Source organism: Strigops habroptila, chromosome 4 (genome assembly GCF_004027225.2).
Source record: "Strigops habroptila isolate Jane chromosome 4, bStrHab1.2.pri, whole genome shotgun sequence".
NCBI classification, from domain to species: domain Eukaryota; kingdom Metazoa; phylum Chordata; class Aves; order Psittaciformes; family Psittacidae; genus Strigops; species Strigops habroptila.
Genome location: NC_046358.1, coordinates 80447425 through 80454148, shown reverse-complemented (window position 1 = coordinate 80454148; position 6724 = coordinate 80447425).

The following is a 6724-nucleotide window of genomic DNA, read 5'->3' as shown; positions in this document are numbered from 1 at the left end:
TCCCCGCGGCTTGAGTACCCGCGGGTCCATTTCTTAAAAGATCAAAAGATGCTGGGATGCAGCCGGGAGGGAAGGGGGTAGTACGGGATGGAGGCGGCCTGCGTGGAAAGGGAGACAACAGGATAGGAGGGAAGCCCGCAGGGACTAGGCCTCTCCCACTCATCCACTACCGCTCCGTGGTGTAGCCTCTTCCCTCCCTGTCCTCCCCCCCCGCTGCTTCCTCCCCTGTCCCCATCTGTCCCCCTCGGAGCTCGTGTGTTTTGGCCTTTGTGTCCCAGCCCCGCTCCCATCTCCTTCTGCCCCATTAACCCCCGGCACGAGTCCCGGCGACAAAAGGGCTGCAATCTGATCCGGGCTTTATTGAATCCCTATTGTTCTCCCAGCTAATTCCCCCTTGTCCTCCCTTCCCCGCCACGGGCAGGGGAGGCTCGGGGGGGGGGACACCACGACGTACGTTTCTTAATTGCTTAAAAACCAACTGCCCTACCACCCGACCGCAGAGAAACCTGCAGCAGGTTGGGAAGGTGTTGCTGTTCCTTGGGAAATTAATGCCTTTTGGAGTTTGGCCCTGGGAAAATGCTGCCCACCCTCGTCCTAGGCATGTCAGGAGGAATTGCGGGGCTTTTAAATGGGGGATTAAGGAAAGTGGTCACTTTTGACTCAGGAGGAAAAATCCCTCCGTGACGGTAATGAAAGCCTGGATGATATAAGTATCTTCTGGTTCACAATAGCAATTAATATGGTAATATTCTACTATTAAAGATGCTAACATTAAGATGGAGCTTGTACGCGGTTAAAACATTTAATAGAAGAGAAAATGCATTCCTTGAGCATCAGGTAAAAGTCAAACGGAGAAGGGGGAGTGAAAGTCTCTTAAAATAACAAAGGCCTCTATATAATTTGGAAAGTCTTTTAATACTCAGTTCCTCCTTGAGAAAAACTTGAGGTGCTTTGAGTAAATGGGCATTAGTGATTGCTGGAGGAGGGAGCCTGTGCTGGGTGGGTAGAGCTGTTCTGGTGGGAGCCCAGCCCTGTTTGGAGACCAACCAGCATGGTGGGGGGGCCACCTGCAGCTGCAGTGACCCGCTGGTGGCCCATGAGGAGCCTGTGCTGGGGAAAAGGCATTGAAGCATCATGATATCCCAAAAACAAAGTGGTTGGAAGGAGCATCTGGAGGGCTCTGGTCAAAGCTCTGCTCCAGGCAAGGCCAAGTTCACAGTCAAGCCAAGCTTTCCATGGCTTCGTGCAGTGGAGATGAGTATCCCTCCAGGATGGAGGTCCCAGGAGCTCTTTGAGCTCTGTCCCATTGCTGCACTTCACTCATCCTGGTTTGTTTTCCCAAATGTTTTGAGTCACTTGCACCACTTAGGTCTACCCATGGACCTCCTGGTTTGCCTTGGGGTGCCTAGTCCCATGCAAACACCCCAAATCATGGTGTATCATGGGGCACGGAAAAGTCTTGGTTTCTGATGGAGAAGAAGGAAGGGTTAAGAGCTGCTCAGCTCTGCCCTGTGAATCCAGTTGGTATGATCAGTTTGCCAAGCAGAGCATAGATATAGTTACACAGAAATACTCTTAGCGGAGTTTTTAAAGTATCAAACTATTTGGGAGAAAATTAGAAAGTACTTATTTAAACTACAGTCCAGGCTTTTATTATTGTAAAAGCATTTTCTTTTTTTCCTTTGTTTTCAATTAAAAACAGTCAGGATTTAAGTCTTCCTTTTCACTAGAATAAAAGTAATTTGCAAAGATAATAGTATTGTGGGAATGGAGGAACCTTTCAGCTGATCACTAGAAGAAGCAAATATTTACCAGCTGGCTCTGGTGATGAATTGGAGACTGATGTGGAGAGCATGGTCCTTGTCCTGCCTACAGCTCTGCTGACTTCATCAAATCAGATCATCTTCATTTTACAGTTATTTTTTTCTCTAAAATGTAGCATTTCTAGGAAACAAGAAATTGCCTTCTGAAGCTTGTGCTTTTGCATAGTTTATTTAAAAGAAATTCTGCCTGGCTGATCCCAAGGATTCATGTAGGTCATTCAATCTCCAGCCTGACCAGCTAGCTCAGGTTCCCTGCTCCAGGTGCCTCAGCCTTTTCTCTTCCTACAAAAGGTTGCACACACAAGGCCGTTCCCCAGGTAAACCTCTGCTAAGTTTACAGCTGAATCAAAGCCATGCATCACAGGGAGATGTGAATTGTTCTCCTTTCACCAGAACTGGAGAAGATGGAAAGGAAAATGGATAGAGAATAGATCAATGAGGTGCCAATATCAGCAGAAGCATTATTAACCACTGCCACACCATGCTGGAAGTTACACCCCTGTGTGTGTGCTGCTAACACATACGGACACTCCATAACCTACACCAAACAGATCAAGTCAGATTACCAAGAGCTTCATGTTAAACTTCAGCTCATTCTGACAAAGCTGATTAGGGAGCAACCACACAAGCCAACAGTGACCCTGGGCAGCAAGGGTGGGTGTAGGCATGCAACCTCTTCAGCTGGGTGATGCGTGATGGTAGCAGCCCCTTGATTTATGTCTTTATTGCCTTTCCCGCAACCTTGTCTCAAAAAACATTTCCTTGTGACATGCTCAAAATTGTCTCTGTTGCAAATAATAATAATGTAGTGATAGTGTGATACAGAGCCAGGGATCTAAACAGAAGAATACTAATGACCAAGAAAAAGATGTAACAGATCCCACTGTTTAATTCTCCTTCTTTTCCTTCACTGTCTGTTGTTATTTTGATAGCAGTTAAAGTTGAAGCCATCAAGGAAAACGGGGACCCGCCAAACAGCTGCTCAGCTACAGCCAGCGTGATGGGAGCCAAGAGGTAGCCTGCCCCATAACTGTTCCCAGCTCTGCTGCTGGAGGTTGACGTGGGTTAAAGTGACCTTTTGGGCCATCTCCTGCCCTTGTCACCTTGTCTAGTCCATGCACAACATCTCCTGCTGGAGCCCATCTCAAAATGCACAGAAGGGCTTCATTGGTAAGGGTGCTTCACCAGCGAGTGCCGTGGAAGCAACTGTAATCCAGATGAAAAAGACTAGGAAAAAAAAGCCACTGAAATTGAGCAGTGGATGAGACTGTGAGAGGAAGAAAAAGCCTCAAACTTTAAAGGCAGTATTAAAACAGGGCATGCAGAAAGTGAAGTCAATTAGGCAAAAGAATCGTTTGCTGACGGAGGTCGCCGGGCTGAATTCCTAAAAGGATTCATGAATCGACTAAAAATACCCTTGGGATAGTTTGAGTACGGACTGAGTTACTGAAGGGCAATGCCCCAGATGACCCAGGAGACCCTTTCCAATCCTACAGTATAAACAATGATGCTATTAACATTTGTACTAAGTACCTGCTCGGGCTCCTCAGCTCCTACCCAGGGCAGGAGCGGAGGCTGCAGGATGTGCTCTGCTCCCTACCTTAGCCCAGAGAACATCCTTTAGGTGCCCAGCAATTGCTCTGGTTTTCTTACCCCTAAAACCACTCCTGTAGACAGGGAATTATGGAAAATCCTCTTGACAATGGCTGGAGCAGCAAGAGGCCAAAAAGATCAGTGGAAAAGCCTGATGGAAACCCTGCAGCATTGAAAAGAACAACAGAAAGGCTGGAGAAAATCACCGGTGAGCAGAGAGACTCAGGGCACGGAGACCTTAATGGCCAAGTAATGTTGAGGAGGCACTTGCAGGGCACGGGGGGAATGAGGACAGTCTGGGGAGTTTGCAGGCATCTATTGTAATTGTAGAAACAAGGACAACTACATCTGAGGGGACCGAAAAAAAGCCAGATGGAGTTTGGATACCACGCTAGGAAATGCAGCAGGATCCTGAGGCCCACCAAGGTGCTCCAGGTGACCTTTGCCACTGAGATGTGCCATCCCACTGGGGAGGATTTATCAGTGTACAGACCAGGGATTGTGTGTTGTATTAACTGCAGCAGGAGAAAAGCCATTTTGTTATTAGCTATTTCTCTTTCCCTTAACATCCCTGATGACTAGACCTGACTGAAATGACATGCCATGGTGCGTCACTGTTGGGTGCTGTCTTGGGAGATGGCAGAGCACTGTTGCACCTTGTGTAGGTGTACAGGTCTGGGTTTAACTTGAAGACAAACCTGCTGCCCTAAATCCCTAACTTGTAATTCAAGTATTGAGGATAAAAACAAAGCCAAGGTTAGATAAAAACCTTCGCTATCAAAACTTAATTATGCATCCACAGGCTGAGGCTCGTTATTTGTCCTTCAACCTGGAAACAAATTAGCCTAACGCAACCACGAGTTAAAATGGAGAAAGGATATAAAGGCTGGAGAATATTTGTGTCTGTGCTCAAGTGTCAAAGCCAGCACTGAGCTCTGGATACTACATTTGTCACCACAATCAGGTGCTTCCTACATATGGTGACATACCCAGGACCTGGGTTTTGCTCAGGGCAGGTTACAGTTGCTCATAAGTGGGAATCTGAAGCTGTTAGAGACTGGTGAGATGTGGGAGCTTGGTGCAGGCATGGGGGCTCATCAAAACCAGAGGTGGTCAGAGGCCATGGGTCTAGAGTGTCTGCTGCCACTCAGTCCCCCAACTTGAGAGACACATTTAGCTCTGGCACAAGTTCCCCAGTGACAGCCAGCATAGCCCCACAGAGAGTTTGGCTCCAATGACCTCTAGTAAATGTGGAATCAAATCCCAGGGGCTGGGAAGAAAAGAAGCTGGTAACTAACTGCAGTGGGATGGCAGCTCTCCATGGGTTTATTGTGCAAGTGTTTAAGAAGCTGAAGACTATAATTAAAGTGCCTGGGAATGTATAATCGCAGCAAGGAAGGCCTTTTGCCCTGCTCCTTCCGTGCAGAATCTGGGGAGAAATGAAATTACATCATAGGAAAGGGACTTGGTAGGCATTTAATCCCACGCTCTCTGCCACATCGTCTGGCACCCCTTGGGTTTTGACCGGTTGCTTTGGCCATCTAGGAAAGTCTCCCATAAACTGTAAGTCCTGGCACAAGCGGTACAATCCTGGGTTTGGGGATAGTTAGGGACTTATCCACAGCATGCCACGGCAAGTCTGGTGATATATAGCCCAGGTCTGAGCTCTGCAGCAGAGCGCAAAAGGTTCAAGTGACCTAGTAAAGACCATGCCAGTACCAGAGAAAAAGTCCCCACAGGCCCCTGGCTGAGCCATTCTCATCGCTTTATTCTCTCGCTCCCATCCTAATGTGCTTAACTATAAATGACCCCTTTATTTTTTATATCTCCATTTCATTTTTTCCCTTCTTCCAAGGAAGCAGTAAAACAGGGAAGTCGAGAAGCAGAGCTCTTATTGTAAAGTGAGTGCTGACACAGAGCAATTCTGGGGACCTCTCAGCTCACGTTGAACATTTGTATCATCACAAGGAGGCTCTGGGCTTTTCCTCTGCGCTGAAGCCCTAATCCTACTCCCAGGTTCCCAGAAGAAGCCTGTTGGGATTGCAGAGCTGTGTCTGGTACGGGGGGCCTGACATTGGCTGGGTCAGCTTGGCACTATTTTATTTCCAGTTTTGCTGGGTGTTTTATTCCATGCTGCCCTAGGGTTCATCACAAGGATAGCAGATTGGGGGGGGAAGACAACCCTGCTGATCAAAGCCCCCCAACCACAGCCCCTCTGCTGTGTGCTCTTTGTCTCCGATATGCAGAAGATGCTCAGCCACCCTGGGCAGAAGGACAACAGCTAGCTGTTTATTAGTATAATTTTTAAAGGTGCCTCATTGTATTTATTTGCTGTGTGTTTAAACATTTATTATTTATATTTAATTTTCCCAGATTCAAAGGGGCATCACTAGTGGCTGAGTGTCTGCAGATTCAGTGCGGCTCCTTCACACACTTATTTATGTAACCTTGGCCTCCCCTGAGGGGCTCCCGTTTCACTATGTGCCATCGGCCTCTTAATTGGCCTCACAGATCACACCTTCTCCTTCGGCTCACCCAGGTCCCTGCGACTCGTAATTTCTAAGATATTAAATGTGGTTGAAACAAAAGAGTTCAGTGAATTAAAGTCAGGAAGTTTCCTATCCCTCCAAAACCTTCGCTTTCAATTCCCTCTCCTGGGTAATGGCCAATCTGGGGCCATCACAGTTGGTCTGGAGGGCTCAGAGAAGGACCAGGCTGTGTCCTGGGCAGGAGATGGACAAGCTGGCTGGTGTACCCAGCCATTGGCTTTGCACCCACTTGCATCTTCTTGATAACAGCATTTAGCAATAATTGGACTCCAAGCAGCTGATTCACCTGCAGGGATGTGTGTAAGCTGTTTTTACTATTAGATACTACAAGAGAGGTAGGACTTTCTCCTTAGGACCATTTTGCACAGTCCCCTTGGATGGACAGTGGATGGGGGAGAGCCATCCTCTGCCTCTAAGCCAGCCCAAAGCCACCTCTTCCCACTCCCTACCACTGTAGCTCTCATTCAGCTAATAGTCTGGGTACCAAGGGCAGCCAGGCTGGGCACCCTACCAGGACATAGACTCTGGGATCTACAAATGCAGTTTTCAGGGCCAAGGAGACCAGAAACTCCTACTGACATTTCCTGAGAAGTAAAACCAAGTCAAGGCAATAGCTTTGGATATTCCTTATGTGATACATCCTCCTGACAATCCAGCCCAAGCACCTTAGGGATACATCTGACCCAAAGATGCTGCATTTCACTTCCAGTCACCAGCTGTGGTGCTTCATGAGCAAATAATCCAGAGGTTTAATCCAAA